Below are 23,222 nucleotides of genomic sequence, written 5' to 3' on the forward strand. Positions count from 1 at the left end.
AAAGCATATCACAAATTGAACTATTGATTTAGAATTCTATTTAGTAACTATTTGTGTCCCTTTCTCTGTGGCTTTCATTGAGGTTTGTTTATCTGATCTTTCCTCGAAGCATTTCTTACAGCATCACAAGTACAAACTTGCAAATAATTTGATGATTAAGGTTTTGCTGGAGTGCAACATCTTGCCGTGTGCATTCCTGATGAGATTTTTTGGTGCGTAATTGCAAATTAATATTTTTTCACTCTGAAGTTGCTTGAAGTGCCAGCTGAATCAATCATCCAAAGACAGCACGGCCTCTGGGACCTCTGGCAGGAATAGTTTACAGTTGTAATGAGTAACAAACAAAAAAAAGGTAAGAAATAGAGGTAAGGTAGAGTGAGTGATTGAAAGTGAAATTAGGCAATATAGCTAATGAATTATGTCGATGATACTATTGTTAATCTAAAGGATAGGTTTTGCAAAATCTCATCATTTCTATGGGAAAGAAAAATCTTCCCAATTATGATTATATTTAAAATCTTCATGATTATAATTCTATAACTAAAACAATGGCATTTTCATAAAACAAATATCATAGCAAATAGGTTCCCACAATATTGTTAACATTCTGAAACCAGCTTTAAAATCTGCTGAAAGACCTGAGAAAGAGCTTGAGTCATGAGAACAATGGGTGCCACGGTAGCCATTTTTCTACATTACAAATAAGACTCGGATTACTCGTTTGCGTTGTATGATGAAATACTTTTCTTCTTTGACTTCCATTGTAATTCTGTAATTGAACATGCGCCATTCAGTAAATATTCAGAGATCAGTTCAGGAGATTGTTTGAGATGGTTGCATACTTGTGGTTGCTGGATAACAAATATAAACTGTACACGAGGTAGCTGAAAATTCCAGTCATAGTGCAATTTCATGAGCTTCAAAGAACTATTCCCGTTAGGTGGATGTTGCAAGGAATGGCAACCATAGGTTTTGTGGGAGAAAATAAAGGGAATGTGAGGTTTAACTTTTTTAATCAGTCTGTGATAATGACTTGGAATTCACTGCTAATGAAATAAAAGTGGCAGAAGCAGGGTGATTAATGATTACCAAAGGAAACTGGATGGCCACTTGAAATGAATAATCTTCCAGGGCAATACAAATAGAGTAAAGAAGAGAATTGACTGGATTGCTCCACAGACAGCTTGTTTGATGACTGACTGCCCTAGATTTTCTCAAAGGGCGTGGTCATGGGTTTCAAAGGTGCTGTTTATGGAATCTTAATAAGTCTCTGCAGTACATCTTGCAGACGGTACACACTGTTGCAGTGAGCATAAGTAGTGAGCTGAGTGAATGCTTGTGAATGTAGTGCCATTCAAGTGGGCTGCTTTGTTCTGGACAGTGTCAGGATTCTTAAATATTGTCAGAATTGTACTCATCCAGGCAAGTGTGAGATATTGTATTATAGGCCAACCTTATTAACTCACTCACCAGCTTGCTATATTCATTCATATGGGATTTCTGCTCATCATTCATAACCCTTTACTAACCTATTAATTACAATAACAGGGTTTCATCTATTCTTTCATAAAATCGTGGTTCTCTAGTATCCAAATTTAAACCATTACTGCATTCAGCATACCATCCCCATCAAGTCTTCACAAAACATTATAACATTAATCAGAAGTACCTGTTAAATACTTTTTAACTGGGCCATTATCCCTTTAAGAAACTAACTGACTAAACACTGCTTACATGAAATCACATGAATGAATGAAACTTGTACCTGCAAATTGTAAATAGATCTCACCACACAGCTGCAGTAATCAGTTGCATATCCTTTATTCTTTTATTATGATGTCTAACTTATTTAGGGAAAAAGGCCGAGTAATTTTACTAACATTTACTAATTTAAAAGACAAATGAACTAACACCTTAAATTATGCAAGCAGACTGAACAGACATCCTATCAGAAATAGCAGCCAGCCATTAGTACATTTTTAACCCATCTCCTGTCTCCCAGGACACAAGACCTGTAAACCTTTGAGTACTATGGATGAAATATGTAACACTGTCGTAATGATATGTAAGAACTGTGTATAAAGAGGCTCGGGTAAGAACTGCATTTTGGATTCTATTGCCACCTCTAACGTGTGCTGTGATTGGTGAATAAAGAGGCTAATTTTGTCACTCACCCATTTCGGTCATTATTTGAACACAATCCCACAACTGGGAATATTCCAGTGCACTCACGACTTGTGATTTGTAGTTGGTGAACAAACTTTGGCAAGTCAGTTGGTGAGTTGCCTGTTGAAGGATTCTTAACTTCTGACCTGCTCTTGTAGCTGCAGTATTTATATGGCACTTGTGTGGTGTGAATGTTACTTACCAGTTAAATCCAAAGGTACTTCCAGATATTTCGATGATCAGTAAATATGAAGAAATAAATCAATGGTGCTTTAAAGCATATCATAAATTGAACTATTGATTTAGAACTTCAGTAATTGGGTGGCATGGTGGCTCAGTGGTTAGCACTGCTGCCTCACAGGGCCAGGGACCTGGGTTTGATTCCAGCCTCGGGTGACTGTGTGGAGTTTGCACATTTTCCCTGGGTCTGCATAGGTTTCCTCCAGATGCTCTGGTTTCCTCCCACAGTCCAAAGATGTGCAGGTTAGGTGAATTGGTCATGCTAAATTGCCCATATAGTTAGGAGGAATGGATCTGGGTGAGTTACTCTTTGGAGGGTCGGTGTGGACTAGTTGGGCCAAAGGGCCTGTTTCCACACTGCAGGGAATCTAATCTAATTCTATGTGCATTGCTTTTTCTGTGGCTTTCATTGAGATTTGTTTATTTGATCTTTCTTTGAAATATTTCTTACAGGATCGCAAGTACAAACTTGCAAATAATTTGATGATTAAGGTTTTACTGGAGTGCAACATTTTGTCATGTGCATTCCTGATAAGATTTTTTGGTGCATAATTGCAAATTAATTTCTTTTCACTCTGTAGTTGCTTGAATCAATCATCCAAAGACAGCACAGCCTCTGGGACTTCAGGCAGAAATAGTTTACGGTTGCAATGAGCAACAAACAAAAAAAAGGTAAGAAATAGAGGTAAGGTAGAGTAAGTGATTGAAAGTGAAATTAGGCAATATAGCTAATGAATTACTGCCAATGGTACCACTGTTAATCTAAAGGATAAGCTTTGCAAAACCTCATCATTTCTTATTACATTATAACCTTTATGATGACAATTCTGTAACAAAAACAATGAAATAGTCATAAATCAATTCTCATAGCACGCAGGTTCTCACAATATTTTTAACATTCTGAAACCAGTTTTAATATTTCCTGAAGGACTTTAAAAAGAGCTTGAGTCATGAAAACAATGGGTGCCACGGTAGCCATTTTTCTACATTACAAACGTGACTCAGATCATTCTTTTGAGATGCATGATGAGATGTTTTTCTTCTTTGACTTCCATTATAATTCTTTAATGAAACTTGCATCTTTCAGTAAATATTCAGAGATCAGTTTAGGAGTGTTTTTAAAATGGCTGCATGCCTGTGGTTACTAGACAACAAATATAAAACTCTACATAAGGTAACTGAAAATTCCAGTCATTGTATAATTTCTTGAGTTTCAATGAAGTACTGTTCCCATTAGCTGATGTGAGAAGGAATAGCAACTGTAGAATCAGGGTTTTGGTCACAAGATGCAGGGAATGTGAGGGAGAAGTGTAACAGTCTATGATAATGACTTGGAAGTCACTGCTTATCAAGGTTGCAGAAGGATGGGTGATTAATGATTTCCAAAGAAAATTGGATGGGCATTTGAATGAATAATCGTACAGAGCAATGGGGTTAGAACAAAGAACAGAACTAATTGGATTGCTCACACAGACAACTTGTTTGATGGACTGATTGACCTAGATTTTATCGATGGTAATGGTCATGGATTTCAAAGGCGCAGTTTAAAGAACCTTAGTAAGTTCCTGCAGTGCGTTTTGAAGATGGTACACACCTTTGCACTGAGCATAAGTGGTGTTCTGAGTGAATGCTTGTGAATGAAGTGCCATTCAAGTAGGCTGCTTTGTTCGGTGGCAAGTTTATTGAATAGTGTCAGAATTGTGCTCATCCAGGTAAGTGGGGAATATTCCATTGCACTCCTGACTTGTGTCTTGTAGTTTGTGGACAAGCTTTGGGAAGGCAGGTGGTGAGTTACTCCCTCGAAGATTCTGAATCTCTATCCTGCTCATGTGGCTATAGTTTTTACATGGTGCAAATGTCACTTATCAGTTAAACCCAAAAAACATACTTCTTCAAAAACGGTACACTTTTCTAGTTTATTGCTATTTAGAAACAGTCTGTAATTGCAATTTCTTACCAGGCAATGAACATGTAGTTTTCCTATAATTCAACTCTTTTTTTTCATTCTTATGACCCCAACACTATCTAATCCCAAATAGATAAATGGTGTGCCTCTTGGACTAAGTGATGTAGATCTCAAACCTAAATCTCAATTTATACTCTCCCACTCCATTGCCTCTTGGACTGACAGCAAAGTGATGCAGGCCTTGCGTCTAGTCCAACACAGAAAGATAAAGCAGCAGAACTTGTGAATGACATTTACTGCTCCACCTCTTCTTGCATAGTTTGAAATGAAGCCCAGTACATTTATTTCCAAAAATTACTAGTTTTGTATTGGTTTTTGTAGTGGTTCCAAGAATTACTAGTTTTTCCCTCTGGTTGTTTTATGCCCTTCTGCTGTGAGCTGCTTCTGCATAGGCCTGATGTCTCTCCGACTCACTGTGAACAGTTTACAGTAGTCAGGAGTGCCATGCAATACTCTGCTTTTGTGTGGATGTGTGCAGATCCAAAAACATTCAAGAAGCTTGATGCTATTCAGAATAAAGCAGCCCGCTGGATTAACACCTCATTCACCAGCTTCAAAACTCATTTAATTCACACCAACTTCATTCACCAACAAGGTTCCTCTGACATCACCTTCCAAATCCCTGACCTTTACCTTCCTAAAGGACAAGGGCAGCAGATGCATGGGAATACCACCCTTAAGTTCTCCAAGCCACAACTCATTCTGACTTGGTCATATATCACCATTACTTCAATGCTGTGAGATCAAAATCCTGGAACTATTCTTATCAACACTCTGCATGTTCCTACTCCCCAAGAATGGCAGTGATTCAAGAAGGCAGCTCATCACCAGGTCCTCCAGGGCATTTAGGGCTGTGCAATAAATTCTGTCACAATGGTTGGCACCCACAACCCATGAATGATTTTTAAAAATAATGAGGTAGAGGAATGCAGGTTTCAAGGACTTTGTAACAGTTCACACAAAAATAATCTGGCAAACAGAAGGCCTGTAATACAATTGTTATGATTTACATCTGGTGAGGAACAGTCAGAATTTAAAGAGCAGAACCATGTGATTGTGAGCTTTTAGTAACCTCAAACCAAAGTGTGATGAAATAAATGAATTACATTAGCAGGATATGAAACAGGAGTTTGAGCATTCATGCCATTTTTACAGATACGTTTTGAAATGAGTGATAATCATTGTATTTAAAGTAATTTGTGGCTGCCAAGGTGCCAGTTCTAGTTAGAGACAAAAAAAGTGCTAATGCTGAAATCCGACATAGGCAAGCAGGAGGCTGGAAGAACACAGCAAGCCAGGCAGCATCAGGAGGTGGAGAAGTCAATGCTTTAGTCCTGAAAAAGGGTTACACCCGAAACGTTGACTTCTCCATCTCCTGATGCTGCTTGGCTTGCTGTGTTCTTCCAGTCTCCTGCTTGTCTAACATGCCAATCCTAGGCTTGGCATGTCAATTGTAATAGATGTTTTTGTCATTCTGAGGAGGTCGAGGGTTAAATTGCTGGTTTACATCCACTCACGCATCATGGAGTTATGTAAAGCAGCAGAAAAATGTTTGAAGTTTTTACTTCACACAATGCAGGTCACCTTCATTAACAGAGAAATTGTGAATATTTTTCTGTGTTCAGTCCACTGATGATCTGAGGTTGGGGCCATGGGTGAAGTAGCTAAACATAGATGGGCCAAGACAAACTGAAGTTGACATGCTCCTGTGATGATGTCCTAGAGCAACATATGGTCATCTTCCTTTCTGATAGTTATATGTCCAACTGCTAGAGTGTTTTATCCTTGATCTCACTGACATGACCGGAGATACTTACTCATGAATGAAGGGTGTCTCTGTTCATTATATATTAAAGTTTAGACAAGAAAAGGTGTCTGTACATGTAAGATTTACTTGTTTCACAAAGATAATATAACTACGAACATGGAAATGAAGGATGTTATATGTTTCATGAAAGTCATGTTGGGAGATAGACCTAATGAGAACATCGAAAAATCAAGCAAGGTTGGAAATTTCTAAACTTCAGTACTGGATTTATGGAAAACAAGTATATTTTCCAACCTTATAGTTCAATTCATGAAGGTGATTGAGACAAACTAGTGTGAACATGAGGAATAGAGTAGGCCATTCAGTCCCTCTGTCATTCAACAATATCATGCCTGATCCAGGTCACAACTCCACTTTCATGCCAGCTCAACAGTCATTAAATTCCTGACGTTTCACAAGTGTCCCAACCTCTTCTTTAAATATTTCCAATGATCTAATCTTCACAACTCTTTTTGGGAAAGAATTCCAGGCAGTCACAACCCTATGGATGAATAAATTCCTTCACATCTTAGTTTTAAAGAAATGTCCCTTTATTCTGTAACTACGTCCCTTAGTTTGAGATTTCCCAGTAGTAAAAACATCTTCTCAAAGCTACTCTGCCAAGCCCCCTCAGAACTTTTTTTACGTTTCAATAAAACCATCCCTCATTTTTTGAAACTCTAATGAACCTGTTTATCCATTCCTAATAAGTCAACCCTTTATCCCAGGAGTCAGCTTGATTTATCTCTATGGAATAGCCTCCAATTCCAGTGAAGCCTTTTGAAAATTTGGGACCAAAACTGACCACAATATTTCAGGTGATACCTCACCATCACTCTATACAGTTGTAACAAGACATCCTGCTTTTAATCTCCAATTTCCAAGGAATAAAAGCAAAATTTCATTTTCCTTCTTAATTGCTTGCTGCATCTGCCCATTAACATTTTGTGTCTCATGTCCAAGAATACTTAGTTTTCTCTATGCTGCACTTTTCTGGTGTGTCTCTTTATTTAAGTAATAGTCTGCCTTCTGATTGTTCCTAATAAAGGGCATGACCTCACACTTTACTGCATAAAATTCCGTCCACTCACTCAACTTATCTGCATCGTCGTTCAGATTCTTTATACCCACAGCACAACGTGACCTTCCACCGCAGTGTTCTGAGGAAGAGCCATCTGACCCGAAACACTAACTCTGATTTCTCTCCACAGATATAACCACATCCGCTGAGCTTTTCCAACAATTTCTGTTCTTGTTTGTGACCTGCCGCTTATTTTTGTATTGCTATCTCACTTTTCCCCCTCTTCCAAGTCAACGTGTCAGATGCTGGGGGGGGGGGGGCACTAAATTAGAAGTCACATGACATGAGGTTATAGTCCAACAGGTTGATTTGAAATCGCAAGCGTTTGGAGCACTTCTGCTTTGTCAGGTGGTGAAGGGACAGTGCTCCAAAAGTTTGTGATTTCAAATAAAGCTGTTAGACTATAACCTGGTGTCTTGGAACCTTCCAAGTCATTGGTATAGACAGTAGATAATTAAGGCCCTAGGATTGATCCTTGTGACACTCACTAGTTATATTATTCCAACCTAAAAAAATCCCTCTAATCGCAACTCTCTGTCTTCTGTGTGTTGACCAATTCTAAGTTCATGATATACATTGCCTGTAACACAGTGAGCTCCTATCTTGTGCAATAAACTTTTATGAGGCACTGTATTGACTCAATTGCAAAATACTCCACATTTATCAGCTCCTCTTTATCAAACCTTCTTGTTATATCCTCAGCAGCATCTGTGGTCAGACCGGGGGATTGGACATGGTCAAAAGTCCGCTTGGGTGGTATAGGTCAGAAGGTCCATCTCATTACAGTCTGGGTATTGGGGTACAGTCAGTCCTGCTGGTCCAGGGCAACCAGTCAAGGGGTTAGCAGATTGCCAGTTGGGGAAATGAAAGGAGACCAGATAGGAGATCTGGCCATTAATTGGAGAGGTCTCTGTCCAAGTCGGTTTGGGAGTGAGCCATGATCATTGCTGTTGCTGTGATACAATGAAAATACAGAGAAATGGAAGAGGAGCAGATATGTCAGACAATCCAGGATTAATGGCAACCTTAATGGCTAGCAGCCCATCATATGAAGAGAGAACAGCACAGTGGAGTCAAGACAACCAAATTCTTTCACACTGGATGTAATTTCCTCTGGATGGGTGAAGCACAGTGCTAGCCCAGGGAGGTTGTCCTGGGACAGTGTCACCAAACAATGCCAACTGCTGGAGCAGAAGCTGACACCTGAGGGAGTAAGTGGGTCATTCCATCCTGCTAGTTATCAAGGTGACAGCTGCAATGAGTTATTTATATGGCTCACTCCATTCAAAGAGCCAATGGGGAAGTGTGTGGGATCTTTCAATCTGTGCTGTATGACGTGAAATATATGAAGAATGTGACCAATATCATTTGTGCCAGTTGAAGCTGTGTCATAAGGGCTATTGTGGTGCAGCGGTCGTGTCCCTACCTCTGGGCCAGAAGGACATGTTTAAGTGCCACCTGCTCCAGAGTACTTATCAAAACTTTGAACAGGGTCATTAAAAAATATCTAGCTTCATCTTGTTTGCTTGTGTTGAGGACAGAGCTATTCAGCAACATAACTGGTTTCCCTCAGCTGTGTCATAATCAACTGTAGACACATTGCACTGAGAGACCATATCATAATGTAGTTGAGTTCATCAATAAAGTGACTTCCATTCCATGGTCTGGCAGAATTGCTCAATAGTTAGCACTGCTGCCTCACAGTGCCAGGGACCCAGGTTTGATTCCAACCTCGGGTGATTATCTGTGTGGAGTTTGCACATTCTCCCCGTGTCAGTGTGAGTTTCCTCTGGTTGCTCCGATTTCTTCCCACAGTTCAAAGATGTTCAAGTTAGCTGGATTGGCCATGGGAAACACAGGGTTATTGAGATAGGATAGGGTTTAGTCTGGGTGGACTTGATGGGCTGAATGGCCTGCATCCAAACTATAAGAATTCTATGATTCCATCAATGCACAAGTGATCAGTAATCATAGGCTCCAGTTCTTAACCTGCTGCAATGCTCATATCCTTGAGAACTCTCATGTTCTGTCATGTTTAAGGGACTAAATGCCTTACAGGATATTGCTGGAAGACAACAGCTACCCATTGTAACCACGGGTAATGATTCCATTAAGCAAACTCCCAACTGAGGCGGAGTGAAGATACGATATTGTACATTCTTCCACCAGGCCTACTGAAAATGAATTATACTGTTTGAACTGGTCTGGAGGGACCATGCAGTACACTCCATATACAGTCTTTTGCATAAACCTCATATGTTGTACTCTGCACAATTGGAGCAGGTACAGAGGGGATGTAATAGAAACTTCAAACTGAGAGAGTAGGCAAAGTCTTCCACAGAGGAGGATGAGAACATTTTTCAGGAGAAACATCACCTTCTACGTGGTATAGCTCAGCAGCATAGGATGAGTGTGGAATGATAGCTTGAGAAAAGACTGCTAGGCCTCAGCAGAGAAAATCTGCATGAAACTTGACAAAAAATGACACATTGCCAAAATATAGTAAGATTCAGCTCTGTACTACCACAAATGGTACTGTGTGAATTGTGTTTTGGTAAACTCGTACGTTTTTTACACCAAGAATATTGTAGCTATCTTTAACTGCATTCTTATTTGACTATTTTTCTTACATTTCTGGCTAGTTTACTCTCACTGGGGATGCTCCATTCTATCATACTCCAATGATGCTCCCAATCGTCAACTTCAGTGAGCTGAGGGTTTGACTCCAGTCTGCTGTATGAATATATGGGCAGCACCATCATTTTTCCTGGCAACTGCTGTTTCATCAATTTGTAGTGATGTGGCACTGTAAACCTTGTTTCTGCATGTGCATAGTTGGTGGTATTGGCAATAAATGCAGTCTTGAAATAATTACACCAATTATATGGGATGATAGAAATGACTTAAATTGCTGAACGCATTAAATGTAAAAGGAAGCTTATAGAAAGTCCTGTTCTGACTTGCATGTGCTCAACAATATGAATAAGACTTTAAATTGGATTAAACTTTTCACTTTTACCTCAAATATTATAAAATACAGAGCATGTGAAATAAATAAAGGCTTTTCTTTTCTCCTCTAGTCCCTTTGGTACTGCAGCAGCATTAGCTGATTGTCACTCAAGGAGCCCCAGTAACACTGAAGGTCAAATTGAATCAGGAGAGAGGTTTCTATCGGGGTCCATTAGACCAAGCACAAAAATAACAACAGTTGTGGCTGTTGGAGATTAATCATCTCAGCCTACAAGATCAATGATAGTTCCTGAGCAGAATGTCTTATTTTCATCTTCATCTTCACTGTTTCATCACTGATCTTTCTTTTATCATTGGGTCAGAGGTGGAGATATTCGCTGATAATTTCAACATCCAATATCATTTGTGACTTTGAGAATACTGAAGCACTCCGTGTACAAATACAGCAAAAGCTGGACAACATAGAAGCTTGTTCTGATAAGTGGCAAATAATGCGCATGCTGCACAAGTACAAGGCTATTAGCAGATTCAACAACAGAAGCTGGCAATGTTCTCTTAAATTTCTATTATCAAAAAATAGAATCACAGAATTGTTACAGTGCATAAGAAGACCATTCAGCCCATAATGTATGAGCTCTCCAATAAGCATTTCATTTTGGACCACTCTTCTGCCTTTTTGCCATTGTTCTGCACATTGTTCCTTTTATGAAAGATGTGGAAGATATTTTCCTATATGGAAGATATAGACTGTAGGGAAATAGATGGTGACATCTTGCAAAATGTCCAGGAGGAAGTACTGGATGTCTTGAAACGGCTAAAGGTGGATAAATTCCCAGGACCTGATCAGGTGTACCCTAGAACTCTGTGGGAAGCTATAGAAGTGATTGCTGGGCCTGTTGCTGAGATATTTGTATCATCGATAGTCACAGGTGAGGTGCCAGAAGACTGGAAGTTGGCAAACATGGTGCCACTGTTTAAGAAGGGCAGTAAAGACAAGCCAGGGAACTATAGACCAGTGAGCCTGACCTCAGTGGTGGGCAAGTTGTAGGAGGGAATCCTGAGGGAAAGGATGTACATGTATTTGGAAAGGCAAGGACTGATTAGGGATAGTCAACATGGCTTTGTGCGAGGGAAATCATGTCTCACAAACTTGATTAAGTTTTTTGAAGAAGTAACAAAGAAGATTGATGAGGGCAGAGCAGTAGATATGATCTATGTGGACTTCAGTAAGGCGTTCGGCAAGGTTCCCCATGGGAGACTAATTAGCAAAGTTAGATCTCTTGGAATACAGGGAGAACTAGCCATTTGAATATAGAACTGGCTCAAAGGTAGAAGACAGAGGGTGGTGGTGAGGGTTGTTTTTCAGACTGGAGCCTGTGACCAATGGAGTGCCACAAGGATCGGTGCTGGGTCCTCTACTTTTTGTCATTTACACAAATGATTTGTTGCGAGCATAAGAGGTACAGTTAGTAAGTTTGCAGATGACAGGGTTACCTCAGATGACAACAGGATCTGGATCAGATGGGCCAATGGGCTGAGAATTGACAGATGGAGTTGAATTCAGATAAATGTGAGGTGCTGCATTTTGGGAAAGCAAATCTTAGCAGGATTTATACACTTAATGGTAAGGTCCTAGGGAGTGTTGCTGAACAAAGAGACCTTGGAGTGCAGGTTCATAGCTCCTTGAAAGTGGAGTCGCAGGTAGATAGGATAGGGAAGGAGGCGTTTGGTACGCTTTCCTTTGTTGGTCAGAGTATTGAGTGCAGGAGTTGGGAGGTCATGTTGCGGCTGTACAGGACAGTGATTAGGCCACTATTGGAATATTGTGTGCAATTCTGGTCTCCTTCCTATTGGAATGATGTTGTGAAACTTAAAGATTTACAGAAAAGATTTACAAGCATGTTGCCAGGGTTGGAGGATTTGAGCTATAGGGAGAGGTTGAACAGGCTGGGGCTGTTTTCCCTGGAGCTTCGGAGGCTGAGGGGTGACCTTATAGAGGTTTACAAAATTATGAGGGGCATGGATAGGATAAATAGACAAAGTCTTTTCCCTGGGTTTGGTATGTCCAGAACTAGGGGGTGTAGGCTTAGGGTGAGAGGGGAAAGATATAAAAGATACCTAAGGGGCAACTTTTTCACGCAGAGGGTGGTATGTGTATGGAATAAGCTGCCAGAAGATGTGGTGCAAGCTGGTACAATTGCAACGTATAAGAGGCATTTGGATAGGTATATGAATAGGAAGGGTTTGGAGGGATATGGGCTGGGTGCTGGCAGGTGGGACTGGATTGGATTGGGATATCTGGTCGGCATGGACGGGTTGGACTGAAGGGTCTGTTTCCATGCTGTACATCTCTATGACTCTATGACTCTAAAATAAGCATCAATTCCCTTTTGAATGCCTCTATTGAACTTGCCACCGTCACACTCTCACTGAATTCCAAAGCCTAACTACTCATTATATGAAAAGGCTTTGTCCTCATATCTCTTTTGTTCCTTTTGCTAATTATTTTGAATCTGTGCCCTTTCATATCTAATCCTTCCCAAAGTAATTTTCTCTCTATTTAATCCATCTTCACCTCTCTGGATTTTGAATACTCCAATCAAAATTTCTCTTAGTCTTCTCTCCTAGCAAAATGGTTCCAGCTTCTCCAATCTGCCATCAAAACTGAAATTGCTTATCCTTGGAACCATTCGTTTATAACATCTCCAACCTCTCCAATGCTCTCACATCTTTCCTTGAGTGTAGCACTCAGCAGTGGTGTTTTATACAAGTTTAACATAAATTCCTTGATTTTGTACTCAATGCTCCAATGAATAAAGTGTCAGATGTCAGGTACAGTGGGGTCAGGCTGAGACGAGTGTCGCATCCAGGATGTGGGATGTGGTTGGGTTGGGGTTTCACAGTGTTAGGTGAGGGGATGTTGGTGGTTGAGGGGGAGAATAGTTGGAGGTGGGATTCAGTGGTGAGTCAAGGGTTCAGTTTTGTAATCACCCAGGAGTTAGAGCAAGTTTTAAATCCTCTAACATTTCCTGGGTAACTACTATGCTTAAGTGAGTTGGAACTCTGCAATCTAACTCTAACTCCATGTTGGGGATTTGTCTGGATGGTTCCAAATGTTAACAGTGGCAGATCCACTTGAGACATTCAAAGGGGCTTGATGTTTATTTGTAAACGAAGCATGTGCAGAGTGACAGGAAACAGGCAGAAGAGGGGCACTGAGTGAACTCCTCATTGGACAGCTGGTGCAAACATAATTAAATTTCAATTTCCCAGGCACTTGTTGATTGGATTTCTATATGGTCACAGTGAAAAACTCCAATGTACACTGCTACAATGACTATCTTCCCTCATAATTTCTGGGTTATTGTTTTATCTTAAGAATTCAATGCTGGTGCTCCTTAGCTAACCTGGATTTGTCCATGTTCCAGTTATAGGACGGATATTATTCAGCTAGTGAAGGTTGAGAAGAGATTTACCAAGATGTTGCTGAGTATGGAAGGTTTGAGTTATAAAGATAGGCTGGGACTCTTTCACTGTGGGAGGTTGACAGGTCACCTTACAGAGGTTTTTATAATCATGAAGGGTATAGATAGGGTCAATGGTGGGTGTCTTTTCCATAGGATATGGGATTTCAAGACTAGGGGGGCATATTTTTAAGATAAGAGTAGAGAGATTTAAAAAAGACACGAAGGACAATTTTTTTTACACAGAGGGTCATTTGTGTGTGGAATGAACTTTCTGAGGATGTTGTGGGTGTTAGCACAGTTACAATGTTTAAAAGACATGACAATAAGTACATGAATAGGAAAGGTTTAAAAGGATATGGGCCAAGAGCAGACAGGTGGAACTGGTTTAGTTTGGGATTATGTTCAGCATGGACTGGTTGTACCGAACAGTCTATTTCTGTGCCATATGACTAATGGACTTTATATGCCTACTAATTTTCTCCTGAATTATTGTTTCTACAAGTTCCCTAACCACTGAAATTAAACTGACTAAATTATCATTTTTTTTCGTTATGGTTATATCTTATTTTAAACAAAGCATACATCCTAAGGGTCGGTTACTATTGATCAACAACTTAACCATATAAATACTGTGGCTACAAGAGCACACAAAGGCTAGGAGTTCTGCATTGAGTAGCTTATTCCTTGACCAGCATTTCGATACTTACTAGGCACAAATCCGTTTTGTGTAATTCCTAGTTTCGTGGATCATTGTAGCTCAAACAACACTCAAGAAACTTGACACATTGAAAATAAAGCAGCTCTCTTGTTCAGCACTCCATTCATCACCCCAAACATTTACTGTCACTGGTGGCAATGAGTAGTGTTTACAAGATGCATTTCATAGTTTGTCAATGTATCTTCAACATCACCTACTAAACCTGTGACATCTACCACATAGAAGGACGAGTTCAGTAGATGTATGGGAACATCATAATCTGCAGGCACTCCTCCAAAGCACACATTGTCCTGACTTGGCAATACATATTATTATTCTAACATTGCTGTCTTATCCTTCTATGATTGATTGCACACCATATGGACTGCAGTGGTTCAAAAATGCAGTTTGCCACCAATTTCTTAAAGAGACTTATGAATAAGCGATAAATGTTGGCCTCATCACCAATACTTTGATCCTATAAATGAAGATTTTAAAAAAGGTCCCAATTTTGGGTGAATGTAGAGCTGAGCTGTAAAAACTCCATAAAGACTTTCGGTGACCCAGCTACACCAATGAGCTTCCTCAGCAGAAGTGATGTATCCAGTAAACTTGCCCAAAGATCAAAGCTTGTGTCTTGTGGTTAATATTTATTAATAAAATTGTCATAATTTATAGCTTGACAACTTTCAGGCTTTGGAACACCATATATTCATCATATTCAAAATTATGAGGCACCTACTGGAGATTTATTTGGCTTGGTACAAATAATTACAATGTAATTAACGTTTAAGATTTATGTAAAACATATATACTCCTGGAGAGCTAATTGCCCATCTAATGTATTGCCGTCAAGAAAATAGAAAACACACTCTATCAAATGTACCTTTTCATGTGAAACACACACACAGTAAAAAGAAATAAGACGACCAAGGGAGATCCACTGGCAGAAGAATGAAGTCACAGAACATGACAGCGGCTTTGGTTTTGGAATTAAGTTGATGTAAGTTTACTAAGTCTCTAATAGTAAGAGATGAATGTATTTTCACTCTTACTGACATGTTACCTGAGAGAGTGGTAATTTGTGGAATAGATTAAAAGAGTTCTGGCTGGATTAACAAATTGTAGTGGTTGCACACAAAATGTTGTGTGCATAACAATCAACAGACAGGGGTGTTCCCTCCCAGTTGGAGAACACTTCAGCAGCCCAGGACATTCGAACTTGGGTGACCGTCCTCTAAGGCGGACTTCAGACAGGCAACAATGCAAAGTGGCCGAGCAGAGGCTGATAGCCAAGTTCAGTACCCATGGGGTTGGCTACAACTAGGTCCTTGGGTTCATGTCACATGACAGGTGACCCCACTGTTCTACACACACACACACACACACACACACACACACACACACACACACAAACACTTACAGAGCCATTCATTCACGCAGACCCTCTCTCATACACTCACGCATACACTCCCATATTCACAGACGTACCCTCTCACAGACTTGTACTCCTTTACACTCACACTCACACACATACACATATGCATTCTCTCTCACAGACACTCATACCAATACCCCTCATCCCCCACCATACCCCCCACACTCATAGCCCTGTCTTATAGGAAGAGCATATTGTTATAGAGTTGGAGGCAGGTAGTATGCAGTTAAGAGAAAGTGGGCTTAGAATTGTGAATAGTTGTTGTTTAATGTTCAATTTTAGAGTTAAAAATAAATTAATGTTATTTTCTTTAAATAGTGAAGTTTGGGGATTCTCTGTCACACATATTTCAAAAGATTACGAGGCGAGGTGAACTTTTCTGGGTGTTTGGTTTAATTAACAGAGGGGTTCACCTCCATGTCGTAACATACTGGGGGTTTGTTGACTGACGTTTGGACGGATTTGGACAGATTCAGTCAGGGATTTGGACAGGTCTGAACAAGTTTGGGGTACAAAAGATCCCCGCAGATTTAAACGCTTACTGATTCATGTCCTAGATCATTAAATAAAACATGTGTGAGAAATTTGTTTAATTTTGGTTACTTGTGATTGGTTAAGTTAAAAGTGAGGGAAATGGCTCTTTACATTTACCCAGAGTTTCTGGGGTTTGAAGGTGCTTCTCAAATATGCTTTGAAAGTTTAGAAAGACAGAGGACATTCTTTTAGAATTAGCAAATAGGTTAGAATTTGGTTTAAAGTAAAAAATGAGGTCTGCAGATGCTGGAGATCACAGCTGCAAATGTGTTGCTGGTCAAAGCACAGCAGGTTAGGCAGCATCTCAGGAATTCCTGATGAAGGGCTTATGCTCGAAACGTCGAATTCTCTATTCCTGAGATGCTGCCTAACCTGCTGTGCTTTGACCAGCAACACATTTGCAGCTAGAATTTGGTTTAAGCAGGGACAAAAGGAAAGCTGAAATTGTAATAAAGTTGGTCAAGCGCTTAGGTGTATTAGAGGAACAGATAAGTGCAGTAGTTAGAAAAACTTAAATTGCAACTCAGACAAATAGAATTAGAAGATAAAGAAAGGGAAAGAAGAGCCATATTAGAGGAAAAAGAAAAGGAGAGAAGGTTCCTTGCTGAGCAGAATGAGAGAGAAATTGAAGTTGTGAATTAGTCAGGAAAGTCAAGTTAACAGGATGGAGATGAAGGGAGAAGGTAGTGATGTTTACAAATATTTTAACACATTGCCACATTTTGATGAGAGGGATGTCAAAGCCTTCTTTATTTCATTTGAAAAATTGGCAAAGCAAATGGAGTGGCCAGAGAACTTGTGGGTAATGCTAGTTCAGACTAAGCTGGTAGGCAGAGCTCGTGAGGTGTTTGAGGTGCTCTCAGGTGAGGGGTCAAGAGATTATGCAAATATCAAAAAAGACTATTTTGAGAACTTATGAATTGGGACCAAAAGCGTATAGACAGCGGTTCAGAAACATAAAGACGGAACCTGGTTGAGTTCAAAAGAATTATAAACTTAGTAACTTTGATAGTTAGGTATGGGCCTTAAAAACAGATAAGACATATGAGGCTCTAAGAGAGATTACTCTGTCGGAGGAGTTTAAAAACTCACTTCCAGAGATGATAAGAATTCATGTGGATGAACAGAAAGTTCAAGAAGTGAGAACATTGAAATAGATGGTGGACGAATATGCATTGGTGCTTTCGCTTCCGACAGGAATTTCATCCTGTGAGGACAGAAATTGGGAGGGGGGAGATCCTTCACTACAAAACAAAGAGTAGGTCACAGTGAGAATGGTTTACCACAGGTGAAAAAAGAGCCCAAGGGGTGAAGAGGAGGTGAAAGGTCTCAGGTCTTTTCATTGTAATGGAGTGGACACAGAAAATTACAGTGCCAGTGGTTTAAGAAAGTTACTTGGAAAATATGTTTTCACTGCCAGAAGGTGGGACGTATAAGATCACAGTGCTGGTCATTTAAGAAAGGCATTGTGAGAAAAGATGTGGTAAAAGGAGCTGAGGGAGTGTGATAAGTGAAAGTAGTAAAGGAAATCCCAAGAAAAGTTGAGGAGCTGCAGGAGAGTGCACAGCCCAGGCAGGGGCTGGGTATGGAATTGGTGTCTGATCTCTAGTTAGTGACTTCACCTCTGTGGGTAAAGTTTACTCAGGAAGAATGGGGGAGAAGAGAAAAAAGTTACAATTTTGAGAGATACCGGAGCTAATCAGTTTCTAATAGTCAGTTTCTAATAATCAGATCTTCGGGTGAACATCCTCCAAGGCGGACTTTGGGACAGGGAAAATGCAAAATGGCCAAGTAGAGGCTGATAGCCAAGTTCGGTACCCATGGAGATAGCCTTAACTGGGACCTTGGGTCCATGTTACACTACAGGTGACCCCATTGTACTACACATAGATACACACACACACACAGACATAAACACACACACACACCCATATACTCACACAGGCCCATTCTCATACACAAGGTGTGTCTCACACGCTCACACATACACTCACACATGTACCCTTTCACAGACTTATACCCCTTTTCACACACAGTCACACACATACACACACTCTCTCACAGGCACTCATACGTGCCTCTGCCGCACAGACACACACATACACACACCTACACAAGATTGTGGGGTGAATTTGTACTTGCAGAACATCATTTTATTTTGCTCAAAAACTGCATAATCCATGTAAGATTCTGTAAAGCCTTTTTTTAGATTAGAATCAGTCTGAACATTGGGGCACAGACAGCCTCACACAGAGTACTTTACACCTTCAATGCATTACCTGAGCCAACACGATACCCATTGTTAAGTTTCACTTGAGAATGTAATTTACATATTTTACAGAATTTACATGTTCTGGAATTTACATATGAAAGCACTGAAACAACATGTCCATTCTAAAATATGAAAGATTTAACAAACAATCCAAGTCTTTTTTAATATATAATTTCAGTTACATCACACTATAAATGTTTGCTATAAATTCTGTGTCCTAGAATCTTACACTCTACAGCCACCTGAAGAAGGGGCAGCGTTCCGAAAGCTAGTGCTTGGACTATAACCTGGTGTTGTGTGATTTTTAGCTTTGTACATTATATAAGAGTTGTGATTGCACTGGAGAAGGTGCAGAGGAGATTTACCAGGAAGTTGCCGAGTCCGGAGAGTTTCAGTTATGAAGCGAAATTGAGTAGACTGGTGCAGTTTTCTTAGAAGCAGAGGAGACCGAGGGGGGATGTGATCGAAATGTATTAAATTATGAGCTATATATATATATATATAGAGAGAGAGAGAGCAGACAGGAGGCTTCAATGACATGGACAATGATTTCAGGTATGGGGCATGAGAATTAAAGGGCATGTGTGGAAATCCCTTTTTTTCACCTAAAACGTGGCAGGAATCTGGATCTCACTGACTGTCAGGGTGGCAGACAGAGAAACCCTCCAACATTTAAAAAGTATTGCAATAATTAGGCATGCTAGCCTATGGGCTAAATGCCGGAAAATGGGATTAGAATAGTTAGTTGTTTGTGACTGACGTGGACTCAATAGGCCAAAGAGCCTTTTTCTATGGTGTAGACCTCTAGATTTCCTACAGTGTGGAAACAGACCATTCAGTTTATTGAGTTCACACCAACCCTCTGAAGAACAGCCCATCGACCCAATAACCCTGCATTTCCCATTGCTAATCCACCTAGTCTTCACATCCCTGGACACTGTGGGGCAATTTAGCATGGCCAATCCACTAAAGCAGCACATATTTGGACAGTTGGAAGAAACGGGAGTTCCAAGAGGAAATCCACGCAAATACGGTGAGAATGTGCAAACTCCACACAAACGGTTGCCTGAGTGTGGTATCGAACCTGGGATCCTGACTCTGTGAGACAACAGTGCTAACCACTGAGCCACTACACCATCCCTTTAATTCTAAAAGCCAAAGGGAGCTGTTAATTGTGGTGAAAGAGAACTAGACATCTAAAATTCATGTGATGTAAGGTGTCAAAAGAGCAAAATGGCTTTTCTCTCTTAATGGCAATATAAGCAAGTCATAAACAAGACAAGGCAGTGGAGTTGGGAGCAAATGGAGTCAAGAATGCAAGAGAAATAGACAACAGATACCATGCAGTTAGGTTCTGAATTTCTGGAATTCAATAATTAGTCCCATAGTCTGTAAAGTGTCTAAGAGGAAAATGAAGTGTTGTTCCTTGAGCTTGTGCTCCATTAGAATATTGGATAGAAATGTCAGCATGAAAACTAAGCAGTTTATTGAAATGGTAGCCAACTAGAAGGTTTGGGTCATTTCTACGGACAGAGCGGAAGTGTTCAGTCATAAGTGAGCAATGCTGAATCTTGATAATGAGGGACATGTCTGCATCATATATCCACATTCAAGCTGAGCTTAAGCAGAAACCTGGTGCTATGCTGGCTGAGTGACCACCCAATGTCCCTGCGATAGGAGAGCCTGTAGAACTCCACCACTTTACCTACTCTGCAGCTACATTCCCTGGCAAGGCAAAACAAAGAATGGATAGTACAAACTTGCAGGTTGGTCTTAATGATGAAAAGGCTAAGACAGCAAATAAGCAATCCTGAGATGCAGCCTGTTCTAATCTGTGAGCTGAGTACCTGTCCTGGCATGCACAATGTCTGTGCCATGACTTTCTCAGTGCTAATTGCTGGTGCACTCTATAAAGCCAGACAGTGCTTAATAAATGGCCTGCCAGTGTATCATAGAGGTGCCATGATGGATGTGATGGGCTGGCAGATGCTGGATGCCAAAGTCCGTGACAAAGGATATGTGCAACTGGTGCTTGTGGATGTTACCCTGAGATATTGTTGTCCAGTGCCCAACATCGAAGTCATGTGGAGCAAGCAGTGAGCTGAATTCAGCAGGTACAAGCTCTGCTTTTTTTGCCTTCCCTCAACTTCACTTGGTCAGTATCTGACTTCTCTTTCCCCTTCTTCAAAATCTCTGTTTCCATTTCTGGGCATAGGCTGGCCACTAATATCCACTACAAACCAACAAGCTCCCACAGTTACCTTGACTATACATCCTCACACCCTGCTTCGTGTAAGGACTCGATTCCATCCCCCAGTGTCCCTGTCTCTGTTGCATCTGTTCTGATGATGCTACTCTCCACATGTCCACCTTTTTCCTCAATTGGGAATTCCTCACCAATATAATTGACAGACTCTCAATCATTGTCGAAAAGTGTGGCGCTGGAAAAGCACAGCAGGTCAGGCAGCATCCAAAGAGCAGGAGAATTGACATTTCGGGCATACGCTCTTCATCAGGAAAAGACTCTCAGTCATACCTGACCCATTCTTAAGAGAGGTGTACTATCTCTTTGGTTTTGATTTTGGGCCATCAACCAGTACATCGCCTATCAAGTAACTGTAATCGTGTTTATGACTGGTAAACACTTTTGTGTGCTTCACCAGAATTACCGATGCATGCTCATCCGTTATCTCAGTGGGTTTAATCCATAAGTCTCCCATAGTGCAAACACTTCCAAAATATGTGCATGTAACAATTTTTGTAGGGTCTTACCTTCCAAATGCAACAGTTCACTGGCTCAAAAGATAAATGATACCTTTGAATAAGGATGGAGCCCAGCATGTGTTCTGCCTCTGGGTGGAAACTCAGTAGCACTGTTGTGTGGTGAAATAATCACTGTCAACTGGTAACTCGTTGCTGTCCATCCTGTCACATGACTTGTGCAAAAATTAAAAGATGGCATGAGTTGCTTCTGACGTCAAGTTGAGCCTCACTGAACTTGTTGCCTGAATCTGCCACACACCTCATCTTAGCTCACTAAAATAAAATAAAGAGCTCTGGATGCTGAAGATCTGAAACAAAAGCAGAAATTTCTAGTGAAACTCAGCAGCTCTGGTCGTATCTTCTTTTGAAGGATGGCCACAGGACTCAATACATTAACTCTGCTTTCTCTCCAAAGATTTGCCTGTCCAGCAATTTCTGTTTTGGTTTGACCATAGCTCATGTTGTTCACACCCCTATAAGGTTCTGCCCAATGACTCTGCCTCCGTCACTCTCTGGAAAGATTGTTCCAAAGACTCATGACAATCTCAGAGAAAAAGGAACCTCTCTCTCTCTCTCTCACACTCTCTCTCTTCTTTGGAAGTCTTCTATTTTTAAGCCGTCTTCCCTAGTTCTAGCGTCTGCCACAAAGAGAAACATCCTTTCATGGTAGGATGCCACTGTAGATAAACTACAGTGAAGGTATTTAAACTGGTGACTGACCCACCTGATATGGCACTCCTAGAATTAGCTAAGTCTTATCCAGAAATCAGAAAACTTAACACAGAAGGATAGCGATATAAAGAGATATTAGAAAGGTTGAACTAGAGGAAAAAGAATTTTAAAAATGCGAAGTGAGAAGGAAAATAAAGAAGTTAGAAGGGAGGAGTAAGATGGCAAAGAGAACTGTAAATAAGAAATCTTGAATTGGAGTGAGGAGAGAAAATAAACAATTAAAAGTAGAAAATGAAAGAATTTAAAAAGCTTGATCTTCAAAGATGGAGAAAACTCAGGTGAAGTGAGTAGAAAAAGGTTTAATAGAAAGGAAGAAAGAAGAGTCAGTAGCTCAAGGAATGATTCTGATTCCAATAAGAAATTCAATTCAATTGTAAATCCTCATTTAGTACCTAAATTTACAGAGGATAAAGTGGAAAAAATATTTTGCCTCTTTTGCAAAAGGGAACTGGGAAGATGAAGTGACCAAACGAGGTTTATATTTTAATGATCCAGAGTGCTTTGACAGAAACTACTGTATGTGTGTACACCAGATTGTCAAAAGAACAATGTACAGACGATGGAAATTGTTTTTAAAAAAGGCTCAATGCTTAGGAGCTTGTTTCAGAAGCTTAACAATTAAACTGCAAAAAATAAAACCTAATCAGATATTTATACAATTTGTAAGAGAAAAGAAAATATTACAAGATCACTGATGTCAAGCACTGAGGTTAGTGAAAAATCTGAGAACATCAGGGAAATCATGATTATGGAAGAACAGTCAGTTCTATAACGCGATTGTTGCATTTGTGTACAACCATGCATTATAGAAAAATTGCATTTTAGAAATAGTGCTTACAGTGTTGCCGCTGTAATTGTGTTACAGCCAGCACACATTTTAAAAGTTTGCACTGTAGAAACAGTGCCCCCAATTCATCAATCACGTTACAGCGAATTTGTGTTGATGGAATGCGCGTTATAACTGAACGACTTGAATTCTGAAATGGTATTCCAATAACACTTAAGGTTTTTTTTAGAAGAACATTAAGCATCAAAGATTCAAAAGCAGCAGTTCTGGCAGACACCTTTGATATCTCATACAGGTTACAT

The 23,222-nt window shown here is 40.2% G+C and overlaps 1 long non-coding RNA gene across 1 annotated transcript in view; it reads left to right on the plus strand.

Annotated features, from left to right (window-relative positions):
• Positions 1–263: 263 nt before the first annotated feature.
• The window catches only part of LOC132822736 (uncharacterized), a 59,855-nt gene continuing 36,896 nt past the window's right edge, over positions 264–23,222 (plus strand). The window contains exons 1-2 of the long non-coding RNA XR_009645468.1: positions 264–352; positions 2,988–3,078. This is a non-coding gene — a long non-coding RNA (uncharacterized LOC132822736). The remainder of the gene's footprint in view (positions 353–2,987; positions 3,079–23,222) is intronic.

The sequence above is a fragment of the Hemiscyllium ocellatum genome, chromosome 15 (assembly GCF_020745735.1).
Source record: "Hemiscyllium ocellatum isolate sHemOce1 chromosome 15, sHemOce1.pat.X.cur, whole genome shotgun sequence".
In the NCBI taxonomy this organism is placed as follows: domain Eukaryota; kingdom Metazoa; phylum Chordata; class Chondrichthyes; order Orectolobiformes; family Hemiscylliidae; genus Hemiscyllium; species Hemiscyllium ocellatum.